The 17019-nt window shown below is 41.4% G+C and overlaps 1 protein-coding gene across 1 annotated transcript in view; it reads left to right on the top strand.

The window, feature by feature from the left end:
- Positions 1-17019, top strand: part of CLIC5 (chloride intracellular channel 5) — a 162653-nt gene that overhangs the window by 23060 nt on the left and 122574 nt on the right. The window lies entirely within an intron of this gene.

Below are 17019 nucleotides of genomic sequence, written 5' to 3'. Positions count from 1 at the left end.
CCAGGGGATCTTCCCCACCCCAGGATGGAACATTGTCTCTGCGCCTCCTGCATTGGCAGGCGGATTCTTTACCACCGTGCCAAATGGATTTTGCTCCAAATGGCCTTGCCTAGGGAATACACTCAACTGAAAACAGAAGACACAGTTTTCTGGCGAGCAGTGGGAGTCTCCGGTGATCACACTGATGACCACACGGGCTGATGTAAAACGTCTGATTGCGGGCCCGGCAGTCAGTCCCAGGTGGTCAGACAGTAAAGAGGCTTCTGACCTTCCACTGTCTTGGCAATGCTAGACAAGGGTCACAGGTTGTTTTGTGTTAATCCTTTATCCTATTTCCTTTGTTCCAGGGGTAAAATTTACGAGCCTGTCTTGCTGATAACTTTACCTTTACTAGGAAGGTTTGTAAGTGAGACAGAGAAGATGGCAGCAGAAGCTATCAGAGAGAAAGGAGCCTTGGAGATAGTCTTCATGGCACAGTGGAGGGAATCACAGTCCCAATGGGCAAAATTACAAGTCAGAGTTAAGAAAATTGGTACCCTTCTTGGGAAGTGAGGCAAGAATCCTCTCTGGAAATCAAGCCCACTTTGTTTCTTTACTTTCAATGCAAACTGATGTTCACTTAAAGTCTTTATAGAGAAGATAATTCAGGAGACTAAGGAGTAATTCTAGCATCGGCTTCTCAGCCCTATCTCCCATTCCCTAATCCCATGTACCTATCCCATAGTGTCTATACCTATCTTTACACAGTTAAGGTATAATATTAATAATACCAAACATTTATATTTATTGCACAATTATTCAGAGCTTCCAACGACTAGGGCATGGTAGAAATTTTCTGGATATTATTTAACAGGAAAGAAGAAGATGTGGAAGATAGTGGGATCTTGATACATACCAGTTGGTAATACGGTATGATATCAATTTTGCAACATGTAAAAAGATAAAAAAACTTTGTGTAGAACACAGAGAAGGAAGAGAATTGTTAACAGGGATTATATTTGCATAGTCAACTTATAAGCACTTGCCATTTTTTCTTCTTTATATCTCTAGTTTTAAATTATTTCCAATTTATAGATTGCTTAATTTTAAATATGAGATATATTCTTTGAAAAAGAAAATAGGATTACCTTAAATTTAAGTAATAATGAAATGAAATACATTTTATTTGGCTTAGTATTTTTTATTTAGTTTATTTTGTTTGATAGACAGAGAACCATGGACCCAATGGCATTAAGTACATGGACACAAAAGATCCCAGCATTGAGTGGTAGACTATCTTGTTGCCTAGAAGACTATTGGTTTCTTGGTGCCCAGAGTCATGGAAAATGGCCCCCTGGAGACCCCCACTCTGTGTGTATTTCATGAGGTCACACTCATTCAGTGAGTCAGTCCAGGGTGAGTCATGCTTCACACATCTGTGAGTGGAAGGAAGGAAAGGAAGCAAGAGAAATAATAATAACATGGTTGCTATTGTATTAAATAAATTTCAGGGTGTCAGGCCAGGTGGTAAAATTATAGAAACCAATGCTTCCTGAAAAGGAAGAATGTTGAATCAAGATTTTTACAACATTTAAAAAATATTGTCAAAATAGTTTATTTTCTGATCTCTTGAAACTGCCTGTTAAAAAGAGGCAGCTAATTACTCTGGCAAACTTTGTGGAAACTTGACACAGAGTCTTGGGAGTTGCATTAATAATGTAAGAGGGCATTTTACTCTGAGGCGAGCAGGGGTGGCCGGGTGCGGGGAGGGCAGGCAGCTGCCTCCCTACTGCTCTAGGTCAGCAACCTCGGAGTTATTTATTTATGGAAAGTGCGCTGGGTGCCAGTGGGGTTCTGGGGAAGCTGAAAAGTGAAAGTGAGTCACTCAGTTGTGTCTGACTCTCTGGGACCCCATGGACTGTAGCCCACCAGGCTCCTCTGTCCATGGAGTTTTCCAGGCAAGAATACTGGAGTAGGTTGTCATTTCCTTCTCCACGTTCCTTCCCGACCCAGGGATCGAACCCAGGTCTCCCGCATTGTGGGCAGACTCTTTACCGACTGAGCCACTGGGGCGTGACTTCAGGGGAAGCTGAGTGCCCAAGAGTGAAGCCGTCCAACTCAGCAGATGAATTCCCACAGCTTTGATGATTTAGGAGAGAGCTTTGCATTTGATTTTTCATTGTCCGGTGATTTTTTTTTTTTTCCAGATCCATTTTGAATTCCATCTGAAGATCTTGCAGTTTCTTTAGCTTCAATAGGATAAAACTTTGATTGTAGCTTTTATTCATTGTGTTGTAACCTTGGGAATGGCTAGAGATGTACTTTTATACCTTCAGTACCTCTGTGGTCCCTCAAAGACAAACCCTGTAGGATATATAGATGACTGTTTAATGAGAGAATCCAGTTCCCCAAAACACGCTCACTCAGGTCACCCGAAGGGATCTAGATTCCTAGCACCAACAAATAGGTGTGCGGAATGTCTCCATTTACATTTTACCTGTGCCCTGAAAGTTCATAACAATAATGAAGGCAAAGGATTCAGAATCACAGCATGAAATTTCCCAATTTATGTACATTTCTAGAGAGGTATATAAAGCATCTAGCCTGGTGCCTGGCACCTGGCACACGGAAGGTGCCTGGTATATGTAAGCCATCACCACCATCATTGATATTCTCATCACCATCACCATCCCACCCAGTAAACAGCAACCAGCTCTGTTAATGCTAATGAGGAAAATCATTAGGACTGATTTATGAGCTGGCCAGGTAGAGTCACAGGGCAGAAAATCCCAGTGAATTATACCTTTAAAAATATATTCTTGCCTATCAATCAGCAACTGTGCTCTTTGAAAAGGAAAATTGTAAAGCAAGAGAGATGTGCATCCAGAATTGTGTGTGCAGATTCCTCCTGATGGATATTATGTTTCTTCCCATCAAAAGGGGCAGGTGCTGGAGCTGAGAAGGTCTGGGATTGAGGTCTGGATTCTAGCTTTCTCTCTACTGCTAACAACTTTGCGACTGAACAACTAACACATAGCAGAGTGACCTTGGCCAAGCACCTTGTTCCTCTGGGACTTCTGCATCCTTAGCTGGGAGATAGAAACTTTGACTCCACACACTCATTCCCCTTGGGCGTGAACAGGCTCTGTTTTATGATGCACTATCTATTCGATACTTCACTCTTTTCATTTTCCTATTGAGAAAACAAGGGGAAAGTGATAACAAACAAGAAAACAGCGCCCTCTAGGGGTTTTCAGAGGCATGTCTGTATTGAGGATGGAGAGTAGGAAAAACACCTGGGTGGATATCCAGGCTCTGTCGTTCCTAAGGCCAATGTTATCTGCCTGTTTCTTAAGTGCTCCTTGCATCCCTGTTTCTATCTTGATGGAACTGAAATTGAATTTGTTTTTAAAAATTTGAAACATTTAAAAAAATTAAAACCATCAACAAAAACCCTAGATAAAATTTGGAGGTACAGAAACTCAAGTTAAGCAGGAAATTATTGAGAAAAAAATTAAGTCCAACTTAGAAAAAGAAAATATTATTTATTTCAAAGATAAGGAACATTTCAAGAGGAAATACAGTATTTTTCATGTTACCATTGAGTCAGCTAAGAAAATGTTCAGAATATTTAAGCAAGGTAAACTTTTAGTTCAGTTCAACCACTCAGATGTGTCCGATTCTTTGTGACCCCATGGACTGCAGCACACCAGGCTTCCCTGTCTATCACCAGCCCCCGGAGTTTACTCAAGCTCATGTCTATCGAGTCGGTGATGCTATCCAACCATCTCACCCTCTGTCGTCCCCTTCTCCTCCCACCTTCAATCTTTTCTAGCATCAGTGTCTTTTCCAGTGAGTCAATTCTTCTCATCAGCTGGCCAAAGTATTGGAGTTTCAGCTCCAGCATCAATCCTTCCAATGAATATTCAGGACTGATTTTCTTTAGGACTGGTTGGACTTGCAGTCCAAGGGATCCTCACGAGTCTTCTCCAACATCACAGTTCAAAAGCATCAATTCTTCGGCACTCAGCTTTCTTTATAGTCCAATTCTCACATCCATACATGACTATTGGAAAAACCATAGCTTTGACTGGACAGACCTTTGTTAGCAAAGTAATGCCTCTGAATTTTAATATGCCATCTCAGTTGCTCATAGTTTTTCTTCCAAGGAGCAAGCGTCTTTTAATTTCATGGCTGCAGGCACCATCTGAAGGATTTTGGAGCCCGCCCCCCCCTAAAAAAAAAAGTCACTGTTTCCACTGTTTCTCCATCTATTTGCCATGAAGTGATGGGACCAGATTTCATGATCTTAGTTTTATGACTGTTGAGTTTTAAGCCAACTTTTTCACTCTTTTCTTTCACTTTCATCAAGCAGCTCTTTAGTTCTTTGCTTTCTGTCATAAGAGTGGTGTCATCTGCATATCTGAGGTTATTGATATTTCTCTAAGGTAAACTTTAGTACTGTATTAATGCAATATTTAATTTTTTAGAAGTAAAAGTTTGAGGGGAAGTCCATTTGCATTTATATTTCTTGAGTTTATTACTCTTCCTGACATGAGGCAAAAAGACATGGTTCTTTCTCAAGCCACAGAATCATAGACCTGAACTAACCCTCTCATTGTATAAATTAGTTGGTTACTCAATGCTTCAATTGCTGCTCTAGAGCTTTCCATATTTTCTGGAACAGTATGTACAATTGGAATAGCAATGATTGTATTCAATACAAATAATAATAATCATTAACCCTCTGTGCCAGGCACTTTGCCATGTTTTACATGGAGCCCCTCACAATCCTTGCAACAGCTCAATGAATTTGCTACTTGCAAAGAGTTGGACAGGACTGAGCGACTGAACTGAACTGACTGACCACTTGTTACTATTACCAATTTGCTAATATTGTCATTACTATTTTATAAGTGGAGAGGTGGAGGCACAGAGAGATAAGTACCTCCCAATTTCACAACTTAGCAATATCTGTGGGCTTTTTACATTCAATCACAAACCTAACTCTAGGTACGTGATTAATTCAACTCTAGGTCTGAATTAATTAATTCAAATGAATAGATACATACTTAGATCAATGTGTATGTGTTAGTCACTCAGTCGTGTCCAACTCTGAGAACCCTGGACTGTAGAGCTTCCACCAGGCTCCTCTGTCCATGGAATTCTCCAGGAAAGAATACTGGAGTGGTTTGCCATTCCCTTCTCCAGGGGATCTTCCCAACCCAGGGACTGAATCCGGGTCTTCTGCACTGCAGGCAGATTCCTTACCATCTGCCCATTTAGATCAATACTACTAGGTTTTTTATGATCTCTGTTTTGGTGCTGGTGACGGGGGTGGGTCGAAACAAAATATGGTTTGGCTTTGAAAGCTCTTTCTAACCACTGTGAGAATAAAATAAGAGTCGGGATGAAGACTGAAAGAGAGGTGGTAAGTGGACTCCAGAATCAGCCAGTTAGGGACCAGTTATTTGGAGTGAGGTATAGTTTGAGTTCAATCATGACCCTTCCTAAATTAAGTCTGTTGAGCAAGAATATAAAAAGGGAAAAGCTTAATTCATAAGCCTTTATTGAGCTCTATGCACATGTATTAATCTTTTTTCTGTTCTTTTTTAGAGGCACACTGACTAAACACATGGTGTTGTGTGGGTCTAATATTGATTTTTTTAATATGCATATTTCCTTGTTTCACTTGAAATAGTTGCATAATATTATTCCATCATCTTGATGTATCATTATTTGTTTAGTCATTTCCCTGTTGTTGAGGCTTTGAGTTGTTCACAGTTTTAAATAGCAATGCTATACCACTTCCTTGTGACTCAGCTGGTAAAGAATACGCCTGCAGTGTGGGAGACCTGGGTTCAACCCCTGGGTTGGGAAGATCTCCTGGAGAAGGGAAAGGATGCCCACTCCAGTATTCTGGCCTGGAAAATTCCATGGACTGTATAGTCCATGGGGTCGCAAAGAGTCGGACACGACTGAGTGACTTTCACACCATTTCCAGATCATTTTTAATTTGGGAGATCTTTTCTGATGTATATTCCCAAGAGTTCAATTTCTGTATCAAAGTGTACCATATATTATATCTTCTACTATATATTACTAGATTGCTTCCCAGAAAGACTGCAAAATAAATTACAAGGCCAATAGCATTGAAATTTTAATACTTAATTTTTTCTGATTTATCCAAAGAAAATGGTAATTTTAACATTTTTTTGACCATACCACCATCATGACCACTATCCCCAACATCTCAACCACTACCATCCTCATCACGATATCCAACACAAGCAAAAACAGAACCACTACTATCATCAGCTATACTGATTTTGTCCCAGAGTAACTCTTGTAAGTATATGATAGCCTCTTGTTACTGATTAGAAAACTGATGTTGAGAGCTTAGGACCCTTGATCAAAGACACAGCTGAAAAGTGACAAGACCAGGACCCATGTCTACATCTGTCTGACTTCAAAGCCCATTCTGTGAACAGCCAATGCCTGTGCTTCGTTTAGTCTATGTTCTGTGGTGTTTCAAAATTCTTTTGCTTTCATTTCTTCAGTTGCTATTGAGTCTAAACATTTTTCCTTGTGGCAATTTATTGTCTGCATTTCAATGTGTGTAAACCCCCCGTTTATTTCCTGTGACTTCATTTTGAATGAAAGCTGAATACTGATCTTAAATAATTAAATCAATTTTCTATTTTCTATGGTAAGGATTTTCCTTCAACATTTATAATGTATAATTTTCTCACTTACTTTTTATCTTTTAAGCCCTTTTGCTTTTTTATATTCTTGTTGTTGTCCAGTCACTCAGTTATGTCCAACTCGGCAACCTCATGGACTGCAGCAGGACAGGCTTCCCTGTCCTTCACAATCTCCTGGAGTTTGCTCAAACTCATGTCCATTGAATCAGTTATGCCATCCAACCATGTCATCCTCGTTGTCCCCTTCTCCTCTTGGCTTCATCAGGGTCTTTTCCAATGAGTTGGATCTTCGCATCAGGTGGCCAAAGTTTTGGAGCTTCAACTTCAGCATCAGTCTTTCCAATGAATATTCAGGATTGATTTCCTTTGGGATTGACTGATTTGAACTCCTTGCTGTCCAAGGGACTCTCAAGAGTCTTCTCCAGCACCATGGTTTGAAAGTATCAATTCTTCAGCTGTCTAATTATATATTAAGAGTCAAAAATATTTCTTCCTTTTTGAATTAGAAAGAATGTGCTTATTCTCTTCTATTTTTCTTTTTATGTTAATTGTTTAACTTCAACCAAAATTTATTATAAGGTGTGAATCTATTGTGTTCTCCTCACTGTTACTTGGTTGCCCCAAGTATTAAATAATAATTATTCCTTGCATTTGTGTATTCCATTTGTCCATAGAATAAATTCTTATAATTTTATCTACTTTTGAAATATTTATTCTATACTATATTTTTCTTGCTTTTAATGCAATATCATATAGTTTTGGTAATTTTCACTTGTTTTATAATCTGAGAACTAAATCCTTTACCAATCCTTTAGGAAAAAATAAAATATTTTGATATTTTTTGTCACTGTTCTTCTGGAGGAATCTTAAAACCAGTATTTCAGATTTTATAAAATCTAAAACATAAAATCAAAAATGTTATGAAGACTTAAATTGTTATCATATGAATAGAGTTTGTTATCTTAAGGATATTTGGTTTTCCATCCATGAATAAGCTTTAATTTCTTATTCATTCATAGTATTCTTTTTTCTCTTGTAAGATTTTTTCCTTTCAAAGAAATTTTCTCATTTGGAGCTAAATTATTATCTAAGCGTTAAGTGGTATTTTTATCACCAGTGTGTGTGTGTGTGTGTGTGTGTGTGTGTGTTAGTCACTCAGTCGTGTCCGACTCTTTGTGACCCCATGGACTCTAGCCCACCAGGCTTCTCTGTCCGTGGGATTCTCCAGGCAAGAATACTGGAGTGCATTTCCATTCCCTTCTCCAGAGATCACCAGAGTATCTACTTTATCGCATTATTAAGTTATTCATTACCTAAGTATCAGGATACAACTAATTTTGGTGAATTTTCTTTTTCCCAACTAATCAACTTTTGCTGTAACTGCAAAATCTAGGGAGGTAAATGGTTCAGATTCTGAAATGGTTTTCTGTATTACTTGAAAAACAGCATTCAAATTAGTAAAAACAATGACATCTTCTTTAAAGCCAAAATATTTCAGAAAGGCAAGATCCCTAGATGAGCCATTCTGGGAAAGGGAGAGAGAAAGAGACTCCCAGCACATGGATACTCAGGTAAACAGCTCAGCCCACTGTAGCCGAGCTTTTATAACACAGTGATGAAAAGTAAGTGAAAGTCGCTCAGCCATGTCCAACTCTTTGCGACCCCATGGACTGTAGCCTGCTATACTCCTCTGTCCATGGAATTCTCCAGGCCAGAATACTGAAGTGGGTAACTGTTCCCTTCTCCAGAGGACCTTCCCAACCCAGGGATCAAACCCAGGTCTCCCGCATTGCAGGCGGATTCTGTACCATCTGAACCACCAGGGAAGCCCACAGTGAGGTGTGGAATTTTAATGCCAGTAAATTTCCCTTTCTCCAAGCATTGTCCGGGATGCCTATGTGCTGACTTTGGCAAGGAGTGGCAAGCAAGACTGGGCTGTAAGTTGGAATAGTTCCAGAGAAGGGCTTCTGAGGAGTCAACCCACAGCACCCTTGTCTGCCCCCTTTCTCTCAAAGATGGAGCACTGCTCCTGGGTATTAAAGGGACCTGGCCGCATGAGGTCCCACCTAGGGGGGCATCACCTCTCCTAAAGGCAGGGTCATTAAGTTTGGAGACTAGATTTTGCAGTCACAGCAAAAATAGATGAGTTCAACATCCATTCATGTATTCAACAAATATTTTGAGTCTAATATTTCCTAACTATGGATTCAATATCTGGGCTTCGTTTTTTTTTTTTTTTGTCATTGATAAAACTGACAGGGGGAAAATGAAGGAATTTTACCAGCTGAGTTCCTGGTCCCATTCACTTTAGAATTAGCAAGTCTGATATCTAACTTCATTCCTGGAGGAGGAAATAGCAACTCACTCCAGTATTCTTGCCTGAAAATATTCCCTGGACAGAGGAGCCTGGTGGGCTACCGTCCATGGATTCACAAAGAATCGGACATAACTGAGTGACTAACCACACACACACACACACACACACACACGTCTGATATCACAGAATGGCTACCCCAAGGGGCTGGATCAGTGGGTTCTGCCAAATAAAAAATGCAATTATTTGTAAGTGAGCCCTCTGAATACAGTCAATCCTGGACTCCGTCTGAAGGTTGACCTCTGTCTCAGGTCTCAGCCTCTAATCCCAAGGTTCATTGTCTCTAGCTTAATCTTCTCCGTACAATTTCAGTATCTTTCACCCACCCAGCAGTCTGCCTTTTGGTGAATCCTTGTCTGTAACCCTGTACCAGTCCTTCCTGTGATTCTCCAGTTGTATGGCCCCACTGTGCTTTCAGCCACCCAGCCATGACCCATTCCTCGTACGCACCCAAGATGAGCAAGAGCTGTTTAGCGACTAGGGGAGCCCTCTGACAGCTCTGTGGACGGTCCATCTGCTTACTTATTTAGTCCTTGCGTCTTCATTAATTTCTTAGTGAGCACAATCCATGTACCCACGCTCTCAGAACTTTCTGCTCAATGTTACAACTGAAGTTCTTTGTTCTTTCAAACTGGTCAAGCATGCCACTCAGTTGATAAACTGTGATCAAAAAGCTTGTGTTTTTGATTTTTGAACCACACTGAGGTTTGGATGTCCATATGCAGTAAGGATTTTTAGCACCGCTGTGAGTAAGGAATCAGGAGGAATAATTAGTAGTTGTCAACCAGAATGACTGGGCTGTTCTTTTGGGGGAGTCCCTTAGATATTCATGAGGGAAGCAAAGGAGATAAAATATAACATCTGAAAAATATATTAAGACCTTCCCAATATACACAAATATTGAATCATTGTGTCATACATCAAAATTAAGATGATACATGTTATGTGTAAACTATATCTCAATAATTTTTTTTTAGCGTCAAGACCTGAGGTTAGAGTTATACTAAGAATGGAAATTTTTTTTATATCCCCCCACCACTCTTGTTCTTCTGTAGGAATGTTAAAATCAGTTTTTCTGCTTTTATAGAATATACTGTGGAGACTTCAACTGTTGTCTTATTTTTAATTTTAAAGGGTAGGCAGAATTTGGAGGGCAGGGGTTCCTAAGAATATGACTTCTTAGTTTCAAAACAGGCTATCATAACTCTTGTACTGCAAAACACATACGGTTTATAAAACTTGAACCTTTGGGAATCCATCAATAAAATACTTGGTATTCTGCGATGCCACTGAATTTAATCAACATCCATTCATTTATTTAATAAATATATCCTGAGCATGATTCTAGCCCTGGGGGTGCTTCATGGGGAAATAGAAGGAACTGTAAGACATCACTCTAAACTCAACAACATTGCAATCTTGTTGGGGAGGAAGATTTACAGAGCGAAAGGAAAACTAATACTAGAACACAGTGTAGGATTAAACAATAAGGGTAAAAATAAATAAATCGCCAAAGGCTAAATAAATGAAACAATGAAAGTAACTCTGAGTTTCAAAAAGCATAAATCACCGTAGACCGAAAGGGTCAGAGAGGCTCCCTGACGAGGTGGAACTGGAGCATTTGAACTCAGGGAGGACACAGGCAAGCCTGTTTGAGTGGAAAAGACTCGTGAAAATGAACGTGTTGGTCCCTCTGTCGTGTCTGACTCTTTGCAGCCCCATGGATTGTAACCTGCCAGGCTCTTCTGTCCATGGGTTCTCGAGGCAAGAGTACTGGAGTGGGTAGCCATTCCCTTCTCTAGATATTCCCAACCCAGGGATCGAACCTGGGTCTCTCACACTGCAGGCAGATTCTTTGCTGTCTGAGCCACTGGGGAAGCCCAGATAAAGGGCTTATTAGGAGCTGACTCTGACTGCAATGCAACCAGCGGGTTGGTTGGTGCCCCCATCAGACAACTGACCCTTAGACTAATTGTGCAAACTGACCAGTTACGTCAGCCCAGGTGAGAATCCCAGGTTAGCCACAGGCTTGATGTAAGGTAAATCAATACTAGTTTTTCGAACACAATTCTGAGAGATTTAATGTCCAGAGGCAAATAGACCCAAAGAATGGTTGAGCTGGAGGCACTGAGAGGGGAGTTGAGGCCGAGTTACATCATTTAAAAGGAACAGAAGCATCAGCCAGGTGGTCATGAAACAGCACATTATTTAAACAATACATCTTAAACCACATGACTGTACTTGTCACTGAAAGTGCCTTTTACTTGAAGGAAAATATTCTGTTTCATTAGTTTGTCTTTATTTTTTCTTCTTCCAGTATTAGCCAATAAGTTGAAAATTCCTGCTGGCTTTTGAGGAAAAGGTCACAGCTCAGTACAAACTAGGAACAAGGAAGTGACTGCTAGGAGCCAAGAGATCCGAGTTCTTGACCTGGCTTTGCCATGGGTGCCCTTTGAAATCTGAGACCTGTCACTTTCTGGATTTGCTTTATACCCCACAACATGGTGACCACATGGACCGCCTTAATTGTCTTCCAGGGTTATTTGGGCTTGAAGTAAGATAAATTTGAAGTAAATTTTTTAATGTGTTGAGCACCTACTTCTAATCAAGTACTTTTACATTCTTTATGTCATTTAAAGCTGAAGGACAAGAGTCCACCTTAAACATGACTAGCCCTACTCATAGATAAGAAAACTACGAGCTGGAAAGGTTAAATGATTCATGCAAAGCCTCACAGCCATTGAAACCCCGGTTCTCCCAACTTTTCTGGTCACTCTTCCCTTTAACCCAAAGGACGCAGTTTGAGCCCTCACAACATGCCACGCAGCTGGGAGTTCCTCTTGCTCCAAGAAAGTCTAAGACAGAACGGTGAAAGGTGAAATGCTGAAAGAAGGTCTGAGACAGTCCTTGAGGTGGGATTGTCAGGTTCACACTGAACTGTTTGATGAAGCTACAGCAGAAAATGGGGGTGGGTTTCTAGGCTGTGACATGGAGTGCCCCAGCATAGGCTGCAACCACCTTTTTTTAATTCCCCAAATGTGTCCATCAGCTCAGCCTGAAACACCCGTGTTAGAATTGTCCCCTGGCTCAGGGACACCTGGCCGGGAGGTCTTACCTTCCTTCTGTGGAACTAAAAAGATTCTCTTAAAAGCAGTTGCTCCAACTTTGGCTGCAGGGTCTTCCCAGGTGGCTCAGTGATAAAGAACCTGCCTGCCAATGCAGGAGACATAAGAGATGTGGGTTCAATCCCTGGATCAGGAATATACCCTGGAGAAGGAAATGGCAACCAGTATTCTTGCCTGGGAAATCCCATGGACAGAGGAGTCCGGTGAATTATGGTCCGTGGGATTATAGAAAGTCAGCTAAGTCTTAGCGACTAAAACGACAACTTTGGCTGCATGTTTAGCTGAGGAGCATTAAGAATAATCTCAGTGCCCCAGACCACAACCTATATCAAGGACATCAGAGTCTCCGGTGATGGGAAATTGGAATAAATATTTTGACATGCCCTGAATGCATCCAAGTTTCAGAACCACTGACCCAGAAAACAGAAGAAGACTCTCCCCAAGGGCAAACCTTAGCGTCTAGTATTTTATGATCCAGACTCCCCAGAAACAGGGAGAAGTTGCTCTGACACCATCTCCATTAGTACCTTTGATTATTTGTTTGTTTCTGTTGTATTAGGAAGTGGAGAGTTGCAGTCCCAGGACTCTGTCCTTGGGTCTTCTCACTCTAAGATGCCACTGTTGCCTTTAAAACCTAATACATAGCCTCTTGTATTGTTGTTGTTATTATTCAGTTGCGAAGTCCTGTCTGACTCTTGGTGACCCATGGACTGCGGTACTCCAGGCTCCTCTGTTCTCCACTATCTTCCAGAGTTTGCTCAAATTCAGGTCCATTGAGTCAGTGGTGCTGTCTAACTGTCTCATTCTCTGCTGCCCCCTTATCCTTTTGCTTTCAGTCTTTCCCAGCATTGGGGTCTTTTCCAATGAGCTGGCTTTTTGCATCAGGTGGCCCAAGTATTGGAGCTTCAGCTTCAGCATCAGTCCTTCCAATGAATATTGAGGACTGAATATTTCCTTTAGGATTGACTGATTTGATCTCCTTGCTTTTCAAGGGACCCTCAAGAGTCATCTCCAGCATCACAGTTCAAAGGCATCAATTCTTTGGTGTTCAGCCTTCTTTATGGTCCAATTCTCACATCCTTACATGACCACTGGAAAAACCATAGCTTTGACTAGATGGACCTTTGTCGGCAAAGTAACGTGTTAGCCTAGCTTGTTATGATCATCCACTGGATTTATTCTCGAAGCTGGCTCTTCAGATGCCATTTAAGGATCAAATGTTGATTGTTTAAAATTTTATTCTTATTAAATAATTGGTAGCGATTAGTCCTTCTGGCTATTGTGATGGAATTCAGCACAGGAAGGAACATTCAGGCAAGGTGTCCCCCAGATGTGGATAAATCTACAGAGTAATGCATCCATGGATAGAAATTTAACTTTACAAAGTGATGCTAGTTGTCTACACTTTGGCATTTCTTCTCTCCAGGGTCTGTGTGGGACTCTCAGAGTCCAGACTTGAAGCTTCCTGGGCTGACACTGTCAGGACACAGGGTGGGTCTTCCTGCATGCTCAGAATAAAGACAGGAAGCTGAGAGGGGAGCTAGAAAGTTCCAGTTCCCATACTCTCCCCTCCTCTCCCCTTCTGCTGTGGGGGTTACAGAGCTTCAGCGGGCAGGAGAATCACAAGGGGAGATGGAGGGAGCTTATAAAACAGAGATTTCCAGGTCCCACCCTTGGATTCAGTGTTTGTGGGAGGGGCTCAGAGGAACCCTTTTTTTCTTTTTTCCAGAAGCTCCCTGAGTGATTCTGGAACACACTGTCCTAGGAAACTCTGTTGGCCCCATGCCCTTCTTGGAAGCCTAGCCTTTGTGCTATTTATTGCCATCAACCTGCATTGTCCTTTGAAAATGCAAATGTGATGGGACTGAGCCATTGGCTAAGTTCCTGTGTGCTGATGTGCTAAGAAGGGCAGTGGGAGGGTCTCCAGATGTGTTTATCCAGTGACCGAAGGAAAGTAGGATCGGCCAGTGTGACCGTGTCTGTGGGGGACGAGGGTCCCGAATCCAGGGCAAGGCTGTAGAAGAGGGAATTGGCGTCCCAGCGACAAACGTGAGGGACGAGGGACCCACATGGCCAGAGGGAGCTCTGACAGTCTCCTGACATGCCTGGAAAAAAAAAAATCAAGCAATGTACAAAGTAAAAACTGTAAAAAGTGAAAATGAAAAATTTCTCCCTCATCTCACTGTTCTGAAATAATCACTTTAGTTTTGTGTGTAGCCTTCCAGACAATAATGTAATATAAAATGACATATGTTTTTACAAAAACAAATACATGCTGTCTTCCACAATTTGTTATCTTTTTCTATTTAACAACATATCTTGGACATCGTTCCCTGTCACACTATCTACATCTTTTCTGTGATAGCCTTCATTATGTGGATGCAGCAAAATATATCCAGTCTCCTTCTGGTGGACATTTAGTTTGCTTCCAGTTTTTCCCTATTTCAGATAATGATGCAACAAACATCTTTGAATCGACACTGTTTACTCACATAAGAATTTCCTATCAGTGGCCCTGTTGGGTCTTTATATGACTCAAATTTGTTTTCAAGTTTGGTGGATAAAAGGCCCACCGAAAAAGATTGTACCAGTTTATACTCCCTACTCAGACTGCATATTTACCAACAATCTTTATGTGAGTCTTTAAAACATTTTATTAACTGAATAAGAGAAAAAAATCACTCAGTGCAATTTCCATTTCTCAGCTAAGTCGTAGGCCTTTTCCTGTATTTATTAGTTCTCGTGTTCCTGTTTTTGTGAGCTAACTGTTCAGATTTTCTACCCAGAGTCAAGGCTCACCTCTGTTTTCACACATTGTGTTTTCTTATTTTCACTATTGCATCTGTTGGCAACACTCATGTGTTGAAAAGAGTAAATGTCTTAGAGAAGGTGAGGGGCAAGGGAACCCTTTTCCACTTAATCAAGATATCAGGGCCTTCCCTGGAGGTCCAATGGTAAAGAATCTACCTGCCAATGCAGGGGACATAGGTTCAGTCCCTGGTGGGGAAAGATTCTACATGCGAGGGAACAACTAGGTCTGTGCACCACATCTACTGAGGCTTCGTTCTAGAACCCACGCTCCGCAACAAGGGCAGCCACTGCGCTGAGAAGCCCACACACAGCAACTGGAGAGTAGCCTCTGCTCACACTGCAACTAGAGAAAACCCGTGCACAAAAACAAAGGCCCAGCGCAGAGCAGCCAAAAATAAACAAACACAAATCAGAACCAACAGCTCGGTATTTAAAAAGCACTGTTTATATTACTTAAGGTGTAAGGCCGTTAAGAACCAGAGGAACATCTTACGTTCCGCAGAGCGCAGTGATGCCAGAAAATGCAAACTAATAAGGATTTGTTGAACAAATGGACAGATAGATCCAGACATAAGTCACATGCTGGGCATGAGGAAACAACGATAAGAAATGAGGAGACAAAGATAAGAAGCATCACCCTGCTTTCTGAAAACTTGAAGATCTGTTGGGACTGTGCATGTGTAAGGTGCTAAGTAAGATGATGAGAACAATATGAAAAGTGATGAACAGAGGGGTGAGATTTTTCCTGTACTTGAAGATCTTAGCTCTAGCGGGCAACAGACGCATAAATAGTTTCAATGGAGTAGAACAAGAAGAGAGATTTGCATAATGGGTTACAGAAGCACAAGTTGGAGGATGAGAAAGAGCTTGCTGAGTGAAGAAATGTACAAAAGTGTTAAGGAATGGGAGACAGGGAATAGCAGGTTGTGTATGTAGGAAATCAACCATTGTAGGCTTCCCAGAATCTTTAGGGCCTGAGGCCAGTTGAGTCCAGATGGGCAGGCAGGTCATAATCCATCACATTCTGGTCCATACTGAGCCCCTGGAAGATTTGGAGCAAAGGCTGGTGTGACCCTATAGGCCTTTTGATGGTTCACTCCAGCACTGGAAGGATGAACTTGAGGGCAAGGTGGGTGCCTGGCCAAGGTGGAGTGCACTTAAGAATATTCTATAACTGTTCAGGCAGGAGGCAATGCAGCTGTGGCCATGTAAATGAAAAATGGAGAGATTTGAGAGTAGGGATTTGGTGGCTAATTGGATTTGGGATGATGGAGGATTTAAACAAAAATATGGGTTTGGTTTCTGGTTTGGGTGACTAGATAGATGATGATGTCACCAGCCGGGAAAGAAAATAAAGGATAAGGAGAGGCTTGGGGGAAGATTATTTGTGTGGTGTTTTGGAAATGTTGACTTTAAGGAAACTGGAATGCCCATGGGATTTACGCAGCACAGTTACATATTAGCACGAGGCTGTCAGGGATGAGATAAATGGAGAGATCTAAGATCTGGGAATGAATGAAGGAACCCTGGATGGATAGGATGGATAGCCATGGAGTTCACACTAGGGACCTTCATGACCTTCACCCATAATTCACCCATAACCAGTCATCACTCCTGGAAGTTCCTTGTCCCTCTGACAGCCCATCACACTGCAGATTTAAAGTGAATTTGGTTCCAGATCCCTGAAGCTCTTTTCCTTTCTAAAAAGAGCGGAGGAAGTTTAGTGGTACATTCTTTGCTGTTGAAAGAGAATGAGCTGCTCATGGATCCTTGTTCAAGTTTCCTTCCCCAGAGCTCAATTCTGCAGCCCAGCAGCAGGTTGCTTCTGGTGAAAGGAAAATTGGGGTTCTCTTTTTTGTGAGAAGATGGGCTCCCCTGAGTAACAAGATTTGGAATGGGTGGCTTTTATCCTCGCCTGTCAACTATATCTGCATGAATTAATTTCTTGTTGAATATTTGCAAGTTTGAATGACCCAGAGCCTGACCTCAGGGGAGACATTGTATGGGATGAAGACAGCAGAGTATA

The sequence above is a fragment of the Cervus canadensis genome, chromosome 28 (assembly GCF_019320065.1).
Source record: "Cervus canadensis isolate Bull #8, Minnesota chromosome 28, ASM1932006v1, whole genome shotgun sequence".
NCBI classification, from domain to species: Eukaryota; Metazoa; Chordata; class Mammalia; order Artiodactyla; family Cervidae; genus Cervus; species Cervus canadensis.
The sequence above is the reverse complement of the archived record's forward strand: the minus strand, read 5'-3'. Positions and strand labels throughout refer to the sequence as shown.